This window comes from Oryzias latipes, chromosome 13 (assembly GCF_053564925.1).
Source record: "Oryzias latipes strain Hd-rR chromosome 13, Olatipes_Hd-rR_3.1".
Classification (NCBI taxonomy): domain Eukaryota; kingdom Metazoa; phylum Chordata; class Actinopteri; order Beloniformes; family Adrianichthyidae; genus Oryzias; species Oryzias latipes.
Window position 1 is genome coordinate 8,570,755 of NC_136249.1, and position 19,297 is coordinate 8,590,051.

The window sequence follows — 19,297 nt, forward strand, 5'->3', positions numbered from 1 at the left end:
TTAGCTGCACAAAATGCAGAAAAAATACAACAGCGCACACAAAAAGACATTTCTGGGTTGTTGCTAAATTCTGAGACATTATATAACATTGTAGCTGCTGGAGGAGCATTTTGTGGAGCTCTGGAAACCTGAAGTGTAATTTCTGTTTTGCATGTGTCTCAGAGCGTTCAGCTCTTACTTTTAAAAGCAGATCATTTAGAACATGTGTGCTGAGCTTAATCTCTTTAACAAACCATTTCCAGCACTCTCCCACAAGTCTGGAGTGGCAAAGGTTTAAGACAGTGCTTTTTGACCCTTTTGAGCCAAGGTTCACTGTTTCCTTGACAAAAAAACCAACAGGCACACCAGCAGCCGAAAATGTAAAAAACAGAAACTCTGTAGTCTATTGATGTAGAATTTTTTGCAACAATTGAGGCAAAAAAAGCTGGAAGTTGCAGCTGTTTTTCCTAAAAGTTGCAATAGTTTTGTATAATAATTTTCAACTAAACTAGTTTTAATTTCGCCCAGGTATTTATTTTTCCGTCCAGTTTAAATTATATGTAACCTAAAACAATAATAATTATAATAATGTCATGCATTAAAGTCACTGCTCGACGCTTGTCTGAAAGTATAGAAAAATAATGCTCCTTGTGGGAGGAGCTACCGTCAAAAGTTTTTCTCGCCGCCCTTCTGAAAGGCATTGAAAATGATGAGAGATCCATGTATTTATATTGTACTATATTGATTGATATTTAATCAGTGTGAAACCTGGACATTTTTTGATGAACACAGAGCTGATATTCTGGGGATGGTAAAGGTTTTTAGATCAGTGAAAAGAAGTCATTTCCTACGGCACACCTGACCATCAATCCCCGTAGTCTAGTGTTCCGCAGCACACATGATTGAAAAACACTGGTTTAACAGGTGCTGACACTGTCATGGTTTGGGTTTCTTTGTATTACTTTTTTGCTTCCATTATGTCACTGTCATGATTTAGGTTCTGCTTCCTGTTTTATTTTGAAAGGTTTCCTGTTTTGTCATGCTTTTGAGTTTTACTTCCTTGGTCCCAATCTCTCCTGATCATGTTCACCTGTGTCTTGTCAGTCCTGTCTGTATATTAGTCTTGTCTCTGCCTTCCTCTTGTGCTGGTCCATTAACGTCTCTTCCCTGACTCCCTTCTGCCATGTTTTCATGCTCTGCCCACAGTAAGTAACGTTTAGTTTTGTTTTCCTGCTCTGCAGCGCTTTTTGTTAGTTGAATAAACCCCTTGCCCTGGAACCGTGTGCCTCCCGTCTCTGCATTTTGGGCCCTTCACGCTCATCAGCCCTCCACTACCTGACAGACTCCTGAAACAGTCTTCAGGCCTGTTTTTGTTTCTTTTTTTTTTTTTTTCGCTCTTCCTCCAAGTCTGCTGCTGGAATTCTTTGTTTTGGTTTTTTTTTTTTTTTTTGCACTCCACAACTGCTTGTACTGCATTCAGAAGCGTAGGACAGATCAAGCAGTAGGTTAGTATATTCCATGTAGAACTCAGCTTTCAGATTGTAGCAGTACTTCACAAAGCTCCTCATCATCTTTCTATCACATCGTTAGACAGACGTTCCAAGACAGTCAGAGAAATCATTAGGTTGCAACCAGTTGACGGCATCATTTTCGAGTAATCTAGTGAAGCAAAATCTAAAACATTATAAATTTATTTTCTCATTCAGGGTGTCTTAAAATCATTAAGCAACCTCTCTTAACACTCCTGACCCAGATCCCTCTTATTGACCTGGACTTTGGTGCCCTGATATCAAAGTGACCGTCCAGGGTTGGTGTGATAGCTGGGACTGTTATTGTCAACAAGTAATCCAAAGTCCTCCATTATCCCTCGTCCAAAGAAGCCATTAGTGGATGCAACACGAACATGGAATACACCAAAGAACCACTCTTTTGATGTATTCTAAACGTGTTCCTAGTAGTCTTTTGATTATGATTATACAGTTTTTAGCCAGAAAACATGGTGAAGTTTTTTACATTTCCTGCTGGTTTCTAACCGATTAAAAAAAAAAAAAAAAAATTATATTGAAACGGACATCAGAAACGATTGTAAGTTGGGGTATTTTTGAGTCTTTGAATCCAATTTGTGAATCTGTTGGTGGGCAACACTAAAAAAACGTCTTACCTGTCAGTTTGTTGATATCTATAAATCTCAATTTTCAGGCTTTATTTGGACATTTTGAAAAAAAGGGTTCTCCTGTGACTGTAATCTCATGAATCTTGCAAGAATCAAGTTGCATGACAAAAAGAAAAAAAAAATGACAAAGAACACTTCAGCAGGGCTGACTGGCTTTGTAACTCCCTCTTTGCAGCAAGAGGCACAGAGAGTGCATGTGGGTATTTTCTTCTTACATCTGCAGCAAAGTGCAGGCTGGCTGCTGAGGGAAGGATCATTTGTGAAGATTTCTCCAAAAAAGAATAGCCAGTTAGGTAAAATTAAGCATTTTTTCTGAAGAAAAGAAGATAAATAACATGAATCAATCGTAACATTTATGCAATTAGGTCCTTTTTAGGTCAGCGGCGACTTTTGTGTGAGCCCACTGCCTTGCTACTAACATGCTACTAACCCACTTGAGGGCTTTTCAACCCAAAATAGGGACATTTGTTTTTACTATAGTGAGTGTAATGCTGCCAGTGCTGAAGAGGCTATTCTCAGATAGTCCCACAGTGACTGCAAACCTCCTCAGCACTTGCTGAAACCAAAAGAACGACAGCATCCTGGAGTAATTCTTGTTTAGTCCTGTTTGTGTATGGAATAATCCACAGACAACGGCGTGCCATAATCTAGACCAGGGGGGCCCACAATTTTTGGCATGTGAGCAACTTTTGAGACAACCAGCTCCAAAAGATCCACCTACCTACCTGTATAAGTGATGGCAATATGCCTTGTGATACATGAAGACTTGGCAAAACAAACAACTAATGTCAGTTCCATTCTGCAGCAACAATTGAAAAAAAATAAAAGTCAACTTGAATTTGACTGCGACTAATCTCAATAGGAGACAGTTAACAGCTTGTATGTCAGGAAAAGACCACATTAAACAATTATCCACCGTTCTAGCTAAAACTGACATGGACTACAATTAAGAATAATGTTTGTGTGCTTGGATTTGTTCTCCGTCTATGTATGGGTGTAAATGTATAAGATAAGCATTTATCGCGGTGTACGCCGTCTTTTGCGATACACGGATTGCACAACCTGATATCACGATGACGATCAAATTTGAATCTATTTGTGCAGGCCTTGACCCAACAACAGACATGGTCATAAATCTTCCACAAAGTCCACAAAACACATCAAGACTGCTAGGGAAACTCAAACCCAGCCACCAGCATCTTCATCAGAGGTAAGAGAGGGTCTGGAGTTCCATGTTTATCATGTAGCCCTTGTGCTATCCTAGGTACTTAACCATTGGGAGTTGGGTCATCTAGACCCACTAGACAGTGCTCTGAACCTTTTTTCTTCAATGATTTGTGATCTTCACTGGTGTCCATGGATTACATGAAATCTTTCCACCTTTATCCACCTTTGTCATGGTAGGGAGAACACGTCAATGGAAGGGTGGGGTCATCTAAGATAGCACAAGGGTTAAAAACAGCATTGTTTCACTCAAGCTGAATCCACATAAAGTTCAAATTTTTGTTTTAATCTGATTCAACAGATCTGATTCCATAACTGCATCCTAATTTCAAGTCTTTCCAAGCCTCATCAACTGTGTGGAGAAAGACAAAAGTATCTTGTTCAGAGAGGGGTCAGACAAAGACCATGGTTTTAGGAAGCCTTAGGGAACCTAGACCCGAGCCCTGCCCTTGGAAAGTTTTTGTTTTTACGGCTAACCTGTCGGAAATAAAACAAGAACCAGTAGCAGGCAAAACCTCTTGGGATTCTCAAAATGTACTTTGTTTTTTCTATACTGGCTCAATCAGCCTGCTTATCTCTTCTGCTCTTTCATAAAACCTGTTTCTCTCAAATCTGACACCATTTCAAAAAAAAAATATATTGTATCTTTCAATGATTATGAGGAGGCCAGGGTGGTTGTTGCTCAAGTGGGAATTGCTCAACATTAAAACATCTTTTTAGAGTCATTTGTGTGTTACATTAGAGCTCTGGGTTTAAAATGAGTAACTCTTTCTGTTTAGTAAGTTGTATTAAAGAGTTATTAGACAGCAAAACACTGGTACATTGTGACAAAGTGAAGGATTGGCTTTCCCCACTGTTTTCAGTGCTTCTGTAAAAAATAAATGAAGTTTAAATCAAACAACTTAAGTTATTACAATGATTACTGTTATTATTGTTAATAAAACATAGTTTACCAATGGCTGTCTAAAACTAAATCACAATGTTCAGGCTTTGAAATGTTTTCAAAGCTATCAAGTTTCTTCTAAGGGACTACCCCTTTCTGTCTGAATGTATTCCACATCAAAAGCTCTATTTTCATCAAAAACAGTATTAGCTGTGTGTGGATCCAGCAAAAACCTTGTCTCTTGGCATCACAACCAATCCCTGTGGCTGTGAGACTACCAGACCCCATATATTCAGAAGGGAGGGGATAGCTTTTATTTTAAAGCTCAAATTCAGAACTTTTTTGTTGGATCATTGAATTTTGATGAATAAGAAACATGCAGGTTTATATTACAAAAACAACACGAACCCAGGAACGTTCCTGGACCTGTGAAGTGGACAAAATTGATTGATTGACTAATTCATGAATAGATTACGATCGATCCAACCGGAACGATCTGTCTGAGGCAAATTGTTAATCAAAGTGACTTCTATTACATTGTAAATTCGTGTCAAAATAAACTAAATTGATTTATATTGGTTTTTGTAAATGCCATATAGAATGAGACATGGTAGATTTATTTTACTTTAACGTAAAAACAACCACATGCATCACAGCGGACAAAAGACACGTGATGTCAGGAAAAACGGATCCGTCCATCATTCCAGTCCAATGTGTGGAAACACTGAATTTAGCAAGTCATGTGACCTTAAAGTGTGCTAGAATGTTCTAAGAATGTTCCCTTTGGATTATTTGGATGTGGAAAAACAACAGTGGGCTGAACTTTAGGAAACTAAAATGTGAATGGATTTGACATTCATTCTTGTTTACGTGTTTGTACACATATTTAATTTACACTTGATTATCTTGAAGAAATACAAGAAATGTGGAAAATTTCACTGTTCAGTACCAGGAATCTCTGTCTGAGCCACACTGGTGGAAGATAAAGATGTTCTGGATCCATTTTAGGTCAGTGAATCGGACCAGCAACAAAAAACTATTATATGAATCGAATCATTGTGAAAATGAATCTACAAAACAGCGGCAAACAAACAGCCAAGTTTTGTGCTTGCTAAAAACCTTTTTCACGTCGTTTCCATGGCAACACATCTTCAGCTTATAAATATTTGATAAAAAACTCATCACAATGCAATGCAAATGTCCCCCTTTGATTACTCTTCTAATTTATTTTGTTTCTTAAAGACCCAGCATGGATCTTAAATAACAAAACCCTGCCCCCTTCTCTTTCAACACCCCACCCAGAATCCAAAAAGGTTAACCATTGAATCCGTTCCAACCTTTACTCCTCCTTTCATCCCTTTCTCCCACTCAACACTGGGAAGCCATTCCTTGTCATGAAAAGCAGTTCTGCTATTATTTCACATGTGCTGCGTCTCTCTGTGCCATTTCTTCCTATCCCTCCACAGTAGTGAGGTCAGCGAAGGTTGCATTATTGATAGGCATCTCTATCTGTGGCATCTGCTGCCTCTCCCACTCCCCCCTTCTCTTCTTCTTCGTTATCTTCTCCCCCTTCCTCGCTCAGCATGCGCGTGGCCTGATGCAGCTTGGCAGGTACTTAAACCACCATCAATCTTTCATACAAACACAACAGACACACACAAAGCTGCGCTATAGCACACACAACAGCCTCCACAAAATGTTTGTGCACGGGGTGCATAGGCACAGACGGGGGGCCATAGAAGGGGTGGCTGTAAAAATAACTCCCACCCCCCCCCCCTCCTCCTGCCTGCCTTCTCGCCTCTTTAATTCTCGCATCAAGAGCAGAAAGACAAATGCTGGAACAGTGTAAAACCCCAATCTCCTTCCACTGTGAAAGCTTTCAGAATTAAAGAACAGCACATAATCTGCGTGTCAAGAGGCACAGGGAGCAGAGCAAATTTTGATGATAAACTACATAAAGAACAAAACCCCTATTAAAGGTCTGACATCCATCTCAACTCGACTGTGATGCCTTTCCATTCGCGCAGAGGTATTCAAGACCTGTGATCTCAAACCAACAGAAAAAGGCCACTATGGAGAAATGCTGACCTAAATTCCAGCGTATTTCATCTTTTTCTGTTTTGATGCACTTTGCCTGTTTACAGCTGACAACCTTTTGAACAGACAGATAAAAAGATGCAGAACAAAAATAAAATCCAATGATCGGGTAACTTTTGGGACTAAAGAAAACACTGATGGGGCCACGGTTATCCTTCTTTTTCAGCACTTCTTAAGTTTTGCTGTTATAATTTATTTTAATGGCTACAATTGTGACTCATAATCATAAGTTATTGTTAATTTTAAAAAGACACAACTGAATGATACGAAAATAAGAAGAAAAGGAAAGAAAATACACAATAAAACTGTAAACAATAAAACAGAAAAAGAGTTTCACACATTGACTGTTTATGAGAACTGGACCAAGTAAGTGTGACGCCACCCCTAGACAATGACTCACATCCAGTTCCAATGAAATGAAATCAATTCAGTCCTGGTTTTATTCTATATGAATACCATTATGTTGGAACCAGACGATGCTAGTAAACAGTAATTACTCCAAGTCAACGTTTCTGTGGCAACCACTTTCGCCAGTCAGGAGTGAGCTTGTTGGAAGTCATCACCTCCACCACTTGAACATGGGCTTTTGGAGAATCTACCACTGGTCACAGACACATCTATTAGACATGTAAATCCTGGCTATTTCAAAGATCACAGCTATAGATATGCATTATGCATCTGATAGACATCGATTCATAGAGGTCTATTGCACATCGCAGTTTCAATCTCTAGAAGACTTTACTACACCTAATAGTGTCGGTGTCCCATCATGCCCATCATAACTTATGGACATCTACAGCAGATGTCTACTGGACTTCTCAGACAACTCTATTTTGTCACTCTATGTCTAACAACAGGGTTCTGTATATAGAGCTCTCCTACACATCTACCTGTAGACATGATATCTAGCGATATTTTTAAATTAGAGAACTTGTTTAAACATTTACTATTTGTGAAATAGAAAAGCCAAGTCAAACTTATTTCTATCATGGCAATATGTGTTTCATCCTTTTTCTCCTTTTACTATGAAATATAAACCTGACAACAGTGGTGGAGAATACACTTGTTTTCCTGAACTATGTGTGTTTGTGTGGCCCTGTAACGAACTGGTGACCTGTTTAGGGTGTACTCCCCCCTTCAACAGTAGCTGGGTTGGAACCAGCAAACCTGTGAGCTCAAAAGGGATTCAGTGGGTCCTGAAGATGAACGGAAAAATGTAAAATTGTAGTGTTTCTTTTTTTAACTAGTAAATGTTTTTTAAAAGTCATCTAATAGACATCTCAAAATATCCAAATATCACATGTCTACACAGGTAGATGTCTAGTAGACCGCCATTTGTAGAACAATATTGGTAGAGATCCAATCGAATAACAAAATAAAGTTGTTGTTTTTTCTCGTTTTTGTTTTAGTTGATAGTTTAATTTAGTTGAGTTTTCAACAATGTGTCACAAACAAAAAAATCACCTTTCAATACAAATATGGAAAAAATGGACACCCCCGAACCAGATGCTTATTATCAGGGGTCCATCATTTTAGCCAATCATAAAAGAATGAAAATGAGTGGCAGAAAACTCAAAATATAATAATTAAATAAATAAAATAGTAACATAAGAAATGTGATGGTGATATTAGTGGAAAGTGTTGGTATATAAGTCAATAAGCTTGAAGAACGTAAACTCAGATGCGTATCCATGTACACGTCACAAACAGAGAGAAATAACAGGCATATTAATAAGTGGTTTCGGTAACATTATATAAAATAAGTTGACAATAATTGCAATTTTAGTTTCCTTTTAAATATGTACAGTATATTGTAGCAGACTGTTTGACATCATTGTCTAAATTATTCCAAATATTGTCCTGTAGACATCAACAGTAGATGTATATTTGGTTTCTAATAGATATCCTGTGCCTAATGGGCTGTCAATCAAACATTTTGACCACATGCTTTTACTGAGGCATCTGATTGGTCAGTTTATAACTTGAATGATTAGCAACCCCTGTTGATCACACATTTTTTAATAAAATACTGTGAGAATTGAATACATGAGTTGTTGGCTCAAGCTGAACAAAACAATCTAAGAGGATATGAACATATTAGGAATGTGGGCGTGGTGAACAAAAAACCTCCATCGCTAAGCAAATCTACAAATTTGCTTTTGCCAATTCTTCTAAAATTTACATCGATCTGTTCGTCAGTCCCAGGCAACCAAAAAATATTCGGTGTCAATGGAGTTTAAGCCAACAGAAAAGCTGCCTTTTTTAAAGAAGTGAGTTTTTATATGAATTTGACACATGATGCTTTGACCAGGGTGGTAAGGGCAGAGGGGGGAGTGAGGGGCGTGTAGCTGCCGCTCAGGCAATGAGGGAGGGTCAAAAGGGGCCTGGAGGCCATACAGCGCTGCTCATAGCTTTACTAGCTGTTTATTTCTCAATAGAAGTCTGTGGGAGAGGGGTCACTCAGTCCAGTTTTCATTATATAGTCAATGGTCTTACAGCAAGCTAATGTTTAAAAATAATACCAAAATACATTTTATAAGTTTGACTGGGGGGTTCTCCAACTTAAAGCCTTCAGTGACCTTTGTGTAACCCTTGTGCTATCCTAGGCACTTTAACATTGGGAGTGGGGTCATCTAGACCCACTAGACCAGGGGTCGGGAACCTATGGCTCGCGAGCCATATATGGCTCTTTTGATGGTCACATGTGGCTCGCAGACAAATCTTTAATTATACTTTTTTTTTCATTAGACCAGTCCTTCTCGGGCGCTGGGCGAAGCCAGATGCGCGCAGTAGTAGCGGTGCTTAGAGAGAAAACTATCAGTTTACTATTATCTATTATTTCACAGAGTTTGTACCACCCGGAAACCTGTGAATTGCCGTGCCTAAAACGGCGCGCTCCCGTCTCTGAGAAAGAGCGCGCAGTTGCGGGGACGGGATGTGTGAGGGAGAAGGGGGGGGGGGGGGGGGGGGCAGCAGGTGAATCGCGCAGGGATGGCAAAAACGTAAACCCCGCTGCCCGTCACTCACTGCAGCGTGTGAGTGTGTGTTTGGCTCCAGGTCTGCATGTGATCAGTCTGTCTCACATCTACAGAACATTCAGACCTAAGATCACGTTTAAAGTCTCAACGCCTGCATGAAGCAGAAACTCACCACGTATCAACCGGACAAGACCATCAGCAAAACTACCACGAATCATTTATTAGCAACAGCATAACGATGACTTATTGTACTTTAAAAGTGTTAAAATTACATCAAATGCACACATTCATTTGTATTTTTAGTTTTAAAAATATTGTCGCGGACTGAGTTTAACTTGGCTGTTGGGCCTCGTTAAAAGTTCTGGAGTTCATGGAACGCATCGATCAAGCAGTGATCTGATTGGCCCTTTGTTCTGTCGCTCAGCCTGTTGTTAGGGAGTTTGGACCAATGGGGTTCAGCAATGGGCCGAATAAGGGAAATGGGAGGGCTGGAGCAGGGGAATAAAAAGTTGAGAGAAGCGCTCTCGTCTCGTCTCGGCGGGCGAGAATAAGGAGTTGCTGAATTAATTGTACGGCGTTTGTTAGGGGTCTGCAGTAACCAGAACAAAGAACCTTAAAAGAGGTTAAGTCTCCGTGCCTCAGTGTGGGAAAGGGACGCTACATTATTGTATGGCTCTTTCAAAATTACATTTAAAAATATGTGGCGTTTATGGCTCTCTTGGTCAAAAAGGTTCCCGACCCCTGCACTAGACAGTGCTCTGAACCTTTTTTCATCAATGATTTGTGATCTTCACTGGTGTCCATGGATTACATGAAATCTTTCCACCTTTATCCACCTTTGTCATGGTAGGGAGAACACGTCAATGCAAGGGTGGGGTCATCTAAGATGGCACAGGGGCTAAAAGTAATGTCTGCCTTAGCTCCCATTGATCTGTGAGAATGAAAGCAGTGGGAAGGAGAAAGCGAATGATGATCTAATGAACATGACACATATTTCATGCACTCGGCAGACAAAGCACATCAAAACACCAGAAAGACCTTGCACGCAGACTCCCAATGAGCATAGGAGTTACCAGACTGGCAGAACAAATTACTTGAATCGAGCAGGTATGCAAGACAAAAGGTTAATCACATAATGTAACTTGCGGAGGAAAAACACCCCTGTTTTTGAGTGTGTCTTGTGATGTTATATAGAGATCCCAGGTAAAACCCCAAGCATGTGACAGAAAGCTTTGGCCGATAATCTTTTTTTCCCCTAATATGTTTCGTATCTTTATTGTCAGGTTCAAGTGTCTTTTTGTGCTCAAGCGGGGAATAAAACACAATTAGCATTTCTCCTTGAAAACTAAAGAGAAGGCGGCTCAGCAAATGCATACATTTAAAATGTCAGAGTATTGATTTTGTTTTGTTCTCCACTTCAAATTTGATAACTGCTTGCTCATTAGTATGAGAGCGAAGGTGTGCAACTTCAGATCGTGGTTGATTTCAAAGTAAAAACAGCTTCACAGGCGTGCCACAATGCACACACACACACACACACACACACATATGTATATATTTTTATATACACATAGAGAGAGAGAGAGAGAGAGAGAGAGAGAGAGAGAGAACCTATCACAACTTGAGATTGAAGCGGTACAATCCAATTGCAATACCACCACGGGAGAGCCAGAATAGCAGGTCAGGAAGGAGGCAATACCACACTCCCACCCTGAGCTTGGGTACACAGCCCCAACAACTACAGATTTGCTGAGCGAGGCAGCAACTGACCTGAAAGACAAGATCATGTCTAGAATGAACACTAGGCAACCCCGACACCAGCTACAACGGTTAAGTGATGTACCCCCTGAAAGTCTCCTGGAAGCTGTGAATAAAGCATTGTGGGCAATTCCTACCACAACAATCACAGAAAGGAAGGAGGCTGAGGACTAGTGATCATTGAAGCCACTATCCTGGATGAAACCTCCAAGATGCATGAGTACATCAAGCTCAACTGACAGTGTGCTCAGTGAATGTCTCAGGCAATGGAGAGCAGAGGATGCAGTGCTGAAAGACAGATCCTCATGGGAGGACAAATCCCTGCATGGGATGTACCACCGGACCATAACAAAACTGAAGTGGCTAATATCAAGAATTCCTACCAATGGCTAGAAAGGGCTGGCCTACAAGACAGCACTGAAGCACTCATCCTGGCAGCTCAGGAACAAGCCCTGAGCATCAGAGCCATAGAGGCTCAGATCTACCACACCAGACAAGATGTAGACTGTGCATAGAGGCGCCTGAATCAATCCAGCACATAACTCCTGTTGCTGGCAGGGAGAGCATACCGTATTTTCACGACTGAGGCGCACTTGAAAGTCTAAAATTTTCTCCAAACTTTGGGGGGTGCCCTATGACGCGGTGCGCCTAATGTGTAGTTGTGGGGCGTAGAAGAAGGTGGGAAGGGGGAGAGAAGTATGGACCAGTTGGAGCATCATTCTTGGCACGGTGGTGAAAGTGAAACTGCCATTTAATTGACTGTAATAGCAAGCTGTCTGTGCTCTGCACATGTCACAACCCTTGACAGGTTAAGTAAGGGGGGGTCAAATTTGTTTGTACCACTAAAGTCCATTTCTTTTTTACATACACAAAAACTGTAACAACGTGAGCATCACTTCTCTTCACAGCTCCTTAACTCATGGTGTGGGAATTAACACTTCCCATGAGTCTTAGTGGCCATGGGCCTGAAGCCCTGTTTAAACTGCAGCCATCAGCTACGTGGATTGATGGATCTTTAGATGCTGTTTTATGACTGAAAAAATAAAAAATCAAAAATAAAAACTCAGATTTGCTCCTGCTGCATTTTTTAAACTCACACTAGTCGCAGTTACATGGGCAAAATATCTTGATCGGATCAATGGTCGGATTAGAATTCAACTGTGTACATGGGCCCAGAAAAAACGTTTTCAGATTATAACAAACGTTCACATGGTCACACTTTCGGTCGGAATGAATCATTTGGGCATGCGCAGTAGTGTTGAAAATATCGGAAGAGGAAATTAGTCCATATACATTTATGCAGCAGCTCTGTAATATACAAGATCTTCTAAAAGTGCTTTTAATAATGTAATGATTATTATGAAGCGCCCGTTCGCTCATCATTTTATTTTAAATCTGTGTGGTCAGTGCTTTTTTTTTGTGAAAGAACGGAGCTGGAAGAAGCCAGGGTTATGAGAAGGCTAACACACGTTAACAACATTAGCCTTGTTTGATGAACACAAAATCCATGCAGGAAATGCTGCAATCTGCATCTTGGCAGTACGTAAATATGTGGGAATAAAATCAGCCTTTATGTAGTCGGGTAACGACCGGAAACACAAATCCACGTGATTGTTTGAACAGTTTCTAAGGAATGAGCTGCATTCCTGCTTTGCTCACACACCGCCCCAAAGCCACTGTGTGTGCTGGCGGCCGGAGCTCTGGGAGACACAGTTCTCCTGAGTCCGGCAGCCGCTAACCCAGAGCGGCGGGTCGGAAGCCTCCCCCCGGAGCGCACATGTAACAAAGCAGCACCCCCCTGTCCGCAAACACAAAGCTATAAGTCCGGCTGCTCTGCTCACAGACACGATTCACTCGTGCGGAGCAGCCGGCCGGTCCAGTGTGCGCTCCAAAGCTTTCTCTGAAGCACCGCACCTACTATGCGTGATGTAAACCAGAGCAGTAGTGACACACGATCAGAATAAACTGTTTACATGCAACACGAATGGATAATCAATCGGCATAACCCACCTATCTCGATCAGAAAGAAATTTTGATCCGAATGAGTCTGATCGGGACAGAGTATTCTGAACGGCGTGTTTACATGACGCATATTTCTTCCGATCAGGCGTTCTTTCCGATTACTTTTCTCCATGTAAACGCAGCTACTGAGTGTATGTGTGTGTGCTTAAGCTGCGTATTGGCTAGCATGTGTGTCGGAAGGAGGAAAGCAGACGCACCCGCATGAAGAACAAGGAGGGGGTTCATGCGTTGAACACAAGCGAGTCTGTGATCGCACATTCAGTTTGTGTTACTCAGTTAGGGAGAATAGTAACAAAAAAAAGAAAGAACAGAGACTGGTTCTTTTATTAACCCACTCTAGAGGCTCTGAGGGTCCGAACAGGGTAGAGAATGAGAGAGCAAAGATCGTGTGGGACTTCCAGATCCAGACTGACAGGATGGTAATGGCGAACCAACCAGACATTGTAGTGGTGGATAAAGAGCACAAGAAAGCCATTGTGGTGGATGTGGCAGTGCCAAGCGATGGAAACATCAGGAAGAAGTAACATGAGAAACTGGAGAAATAGCAGGGACTCAGAGAAGAACTGGAGAAAGCCTGGAAAGTGAAGGTGACAGTGGTGCCTGTGGTAATTGGGGGACTCGGGGTAAGTAACCTCCAAGCTGGAGGAGTGGCTACAACAGATACCTGGAAAGACCTCAGACCTCTCAGTCCAGAAAAGCGCAGTGCTAGGAACAGCTAAGATACTGCAGGACCCTCAAGCTCCCAGACCTCTGGTAGAGGACCCGAGCTTGGAGGAGAAACCACCCGGGGGGCAGGTGAGAGGGGCGTTTTTTTTTTTTGTTTTGTTTTTTTTAATGTATACAAACATTTTTGCATGTGCCATACACACCTTCATATGCTTTTTATGTATGTAGCTGTGCAAATATTAAAAAATTAAACAGTACATGAAAAATAAATAGTTAATAAAGTTATTCATATGGCAAATTGGCCCTGTGATCGACTGGCAACCTGTCCAGGGTGCACTGTGCCTTTGCCTAACAGTAGGTGGGATAGGCTCCAGCAGTCCAGTGACCTTGAAAGGAATTGAGTTGGTTTAAAATGATAGATGGATGGATGGGACAAGTTACAAAAATTAGTATGGGACAGAACATTTATCATTAAAATTTTTCTATACTATCACTTTTTGTCAAATATATAATTTTATATTATTATTATATAATTATCATATAATTATTGTTCAACTTTGCCCGACACACCTGATGACTCTTCATAACAAAAAAAAAAAAGAAAGCATGGAAATACTGAATTAGTGTGTATTTTGGGGGACTTAAGTAAATTCAAAGTGTTATTTGCCTCAAGAAATAATGGACAAATTATCGGCCTTAAACAAATTTTTTTTGTTTTTTTAGCACTAACCCCATCCTGCACACTGACAGCCAAGGTCAAGGAACAGCTGCTCTCTCTGGAGATGTTAACTTTTCCACCAGGCACAAATGCTAACCCCCTGATTTTAATGGACCAAGTTGTCCTATCCTTTTCCCATGAGGAAAAGCAGGTCTAGTATATAGGAGAACACTTATCTTACTTGCTGCAGCTCAAACTCATCAACACCCAGACAGGCGAATGCGGCACAGAGGAGAATAGAGTTTTATTTCCCTTGTAGGATTTGGTCACAGTGTATCAGCTGCACAAAGGAAACCACAATCCCATGGTACCTTTTTTTGGGGGGTAACTAACTTTAACACATGTAGACAATTTTAAAAATGTTTTCAGAGAGGGAATGAGGAAGAAACATGATAGTACTATTAGAAATTGTGAATTGTTTGCTTTCTCCCTCTCATGGAAGGTATTGTGAGCCGCAGCAGGGCACAAAGATTTGAACAGCAGCTCACAAACCCTTAACTAAGTCAAAGTGGTGCCCGCGTTTTGTCATCGCCTGATGAATGACAATAACAGTACACAAAAAAGATGCTCTTAGGCGCAATCAAAATGTGTGAAAATCTGTCTTTGCACCCCATGTGATGTTTGAGGATTGTGGGCTGAGAGCAGGAGGGCTTAAAGACCCACTCTAATGAAAATAGTGCTTTCAACATGTTCTTGTGGCATTTTTCCAATGTTGTGGGAATAGATAAAGAAGTTTGAAATAGCATTTTGTATTTCTTTATTCAAATCATTGTGAATCAGGAGCAGACAACACAAATGCTGTTTGAAAAAGATTGTTTGTTAAATAGAGACTCTGCTGGGCGGGCCAGGAGCTCCCTGCTCCGCTCCATTCTGATGCATCCACTTGCAGACGACTAGATCCGTGTACGTCTTTGTTTTCAATGCACCAGTAATGTTAACTTGAGAGTTTGACGGACTGTGCATGTAAACAGAGATCTCTCAGCAGCGGGGAAGAGCAGGGGTCTGGGTTGCTCCACACCAACAGGCCTGCCTACAACTCAGAGGCAAATTCCAAATGAACTACTGCTGCTCCTAGACAACGACACAGGGCTTTTGTGGCTAAAAACGGCAGAATCAACATCTAAATGCCACTGGGAACACTTTTAAAATGAATCAAAAGAGGGATGAAGAACCAACTTAGTAGGAGGAAAAGGCTGATGGATGTGCAGGTGTGGGCCGATAACAGACCGTTGGAGAACGAATTTAAGCTCAAAATGAGGGCAATTAACCATCAACTCTTAAGTTTATGGTGTTGTTCCCAGCAGCCAGCAGCGCCGCTTTAGATGTAGAATGCTGATCTAACATTTGCCTCTAGCTGCAGGCATCATAATCAAACAGCAGAGCTTTTCCGACACACACGGAGAAGAAACAGACAAACTTTTTCTCATTTCCTGCCTTGGTCCCGACATGCCACTTCACTCCTCTCACTGCCCTGTTCTTTGTCAATTATACTGTTCTTTTACATCCATTTGCAACCAGACAGACTCTGCTTATGCTCAAAGTCTGTCTGCTTGATTCTTCCCCACCATCAGTGCTCTTATAGCTGCTTTCATTTCTCCTCCTTCTTTCCATCTGAGCCTCTGTTGTTGTCTCTTTCCCCTGAGTCATGAGTGACAGAAGCCCAGGAGTCCAAACATTTGCACACATACAGCATGTCAAAGGCAGACCATTCATTTTCAGGGCACGGCACTTCATTTTCATTGCTGGGCTGTGACAGCGTGGGATGTTATAAACCCCGGCGAAACCCTCTGTACTGTTAAAATAAACACACACACACATCGGATGTACCTGTTTTTTCCTCTCCAGAGTCTGCCTGATTTCATGGATCACAAACTCACATGGCGGTCAAATGATGTTAACTGTTCAGGTAAACACGAATGAGGAGAACATGCACCAAAACAAAGACTTTCCGAGTGTATTATCAGAGGATCAGAATCCATATAGGGCAGAAAAAGTATTGAAAAGATTTTAAAAAGCAACAAAAATATTTTAGGAAACAAAATAATCACTAAATGTTCCGTGTTTGGTGGGTTTTTTTCCGCTTCATTATACAAGAACATGATAAGATTACTATTTAAACTGTTTTTACAAAGTGACAGACAGGATATACCATCAGTTTTCACTGGCTGACGCTCAAAAATAGTACAACTACTCCTACAGCTACCCACATCCAAATACCTTGTGCATTTGGAACCAGTCTTCACTGTTTATTTGTGGCTTTAGGGCGGTCTCTTTCACTGAGTTGATCAAACTGGGCATTGTGACAGTAGGCCAGTGAGAAATGTAGGTCGAAGCCTGATTTTTATGCATAAACTTTTCCAATTCTAAAGATGGCCATGTAAGTCTGGGTCGCTTCTGTCCTGGTTCTGCATGGCACAGATGCCAAGCGGGTGTTTGACATACTTACCACGGTGATCTCAGTTTCCTGATGTGGTCACCGTTTTTCCAAACACAAAAAATTATATATATTTTTTTTAATTGTTTTTTTTTATATCTGTTAATGTAGCTGACAGATTTTGGAGCTAAAACATCAACTGCAACAACAACGGTAATTTTTCCTCGTCTCATACCTGTGGACAGCCGGGGGGGGGGGGGGGGGGGGGGTCATTTTTCAAAGTTCCGCAGTGGCAAGACTGTGTCCACGAATGCTGTATAAAGTTTGAATATGCAAAAATATATAGAGAGTTGTGCAAGTTGTGTAGTCCGGTGATGCAAATGAGCTCATATGGGAACAAAAGACTCACCAGCATAGGCAGAAGAGAGTGTGAAGAAGGGTAATTTTGCTTCTCTCCATTGCCCGTTTCCTTTTAAATTACTCTGCTCTGTCATCAAACAGAGATCTTTGGTAAATGAGGCTTGCAATCTCACAATATCCCAAGTTCTGACTTGAAACAATCAAGGAGCTCAAATTCATAAAAAGTCAAAAACTAACCGTTTCACATTTTTATATTGGGGCTCATTGTAGATGCATACAAGTACATTTTGCTAGCATTAAGTGGATGATGCCATAGATTACTTTTAGGTGTAAGAGGCATTTCTTGGAGAGTCCCAGCATTTAGCAAATAAATTGGGATGGAAATACCAAATTTGCGTGATGTCAACCAGGGCTTTTATTGTGAAAGGACTGAGACATTTCTTGAAAAAACAAGAGTGTGTGGCATAAACTCATTAAATCGCCTTTCATGGTTAATGTGACAGGTTGGTTTTGCAAGATCTTCTCAAATACAGTGAACCACCACTTGACAGCGTAAGGTCTTAGTCACATGACCCCTTACGAGGGCTGACCGTTTGGGTGATGCAGGTTTTTGGGTTGTCCGGACCCGTGGAGGGTCCTAGACAGGAGTGGCGGCATCTGAAAGAGAGCGCAGGTGTGTCTTGCAGTTCCCCTTTCTATTGTGCCACCACCTCAAGGTATTTCACAAAAATGGAATGTAACACTGTTGTGTGAGTGGTAAGTGTGTCGTGATGTAACTGTAAGAATAATGTTATTTACACACACAAAGTTACACGTACAAGTGATGCTGTCGTACAGTGCCCTAGTCATTAGTGAAGTCTGCACACTGGCTCCTTACTGACTGTGGGCGAATGCTGCATGCATGGGTGTGAAGGTGATACGAAAGTGCCCGTAGGACACCTGTATGTAGAAGGTCCACACAAACTACACTCTGATTGTCTCTTCTTTCTCTTCCCATCAGGGGTCACCACAGCAAAACAACCTCGCTTTTGAGGATGAGTCCCATGGTTATCTTGGCAATGTTTTACGCCGGATGCCATTACTGACACAACCCTCTTAATTTATCTGGGCTTGGGACCGGCACAGAAGCAGAGAAGGGAATAGGGAGCAGCCTGGATTCGAACCCTGGTTTCACGGACGGAAGGCGCAGCAAACCAGCACGAGCTAAACTGGCTCCCTACACTCTGATTGTCTAATTTTCTCATTTCTAACGATACATTGATATCGGGCAAGTGACGCACATTCAAGAACACACTAAACGCACATTCTTGAAACCGTGTTCAGCCCATAGTGTTCACACTGGACAAGCAGGGAGGGGCTTCTTCTTCCTTTTCTTTTACTACTGTTTACTAGTGCATGTCCACCATCTATGATTGGAAGAGGTTTAGTGCCAAATGTCGAAAATGTGCAAATCTAGCAAATCTTGCTGCAGGTTTTTTTCTTTCACGGCTCTATTCTGACATATGAAACACTTAATGCCATAGAATCCGTCCAGATGAATACCGCTGTGATTACTTTCTCCTCTGTGATCAATTTTAATACTTAAGTGACATCACTCCTGATCGGTTTAATTTGAAAAGTGCGTCCAATGGCCATGTGTTTCGTACGTTGTGTAGCTACGTGAGAATGTTGAACGTGCGTTTACGTGTGTTTACATAGAATTGTCATTGGAAGTGGTCGCTTGAATGCGCGTCGCAGAGGGCAGTATGAATGTAGTTTCCCGTGTTGTTCAGGTGTTTGCCATAAGTCTTTGTCTTGTATCTTTTTTTCCATGTTGCACAAATGTCAGTAAAAAGTGACTGTTGTGCACTATTTGTTGGCTCCAGACTGCTTCAATGCCAACTACTAATTTTTTTATCCACTGAAACGTCTTCCAAGGCTTTTGATTTTTAAAAACAGAAAAAAAAATGTTGTACTTGCTCTTGTCTTCCTATGGAACAGTCTACCAAAAACAGAATTAGCAACTTAAATATCTGCAAAAAAAAGTGTTAATTTATTTGCAGTAAATAAACATATTAAACAAGCT

General features: G+C 41.2%; 2 protein-coding genes across 3 annotated transcripts in view; one reads left to right on the forward strand and one right to left on the reverse strand.

The window, feature by feature from the left end:
• The window catches only part of ankrd13b (ankyrin repeat domain 13B), a 62,878-nt gene that overhangs the window by 42,477 nt on the left and 1,104 nt on the right, over positions 1–19,297 (reverse strand). The window lies entirely within an intron of this gene.
• git1 (G protein-coupled receptor kinase interacting ArfGAP 1) overlaps positions 1,064–19,297 on the forward strand; it is a 54,871-nt gene continuing 36,637 nt past the window's right edge. The window contains exons 1-2 of one of the 2 annotated variants that reach the window (XM_078929535.1): positions 1,064–1,184; positions 3,257–3,362. The gene's annotated coding sequence lies outside the window, so the exon portion shown is untranslated. The remainder of the gene's footprint in view (positions 1,185–3,256; positions 3,363–19,297) is intronic. The other variant, XM_078929537.1, reaches the window with a different exon arrangement.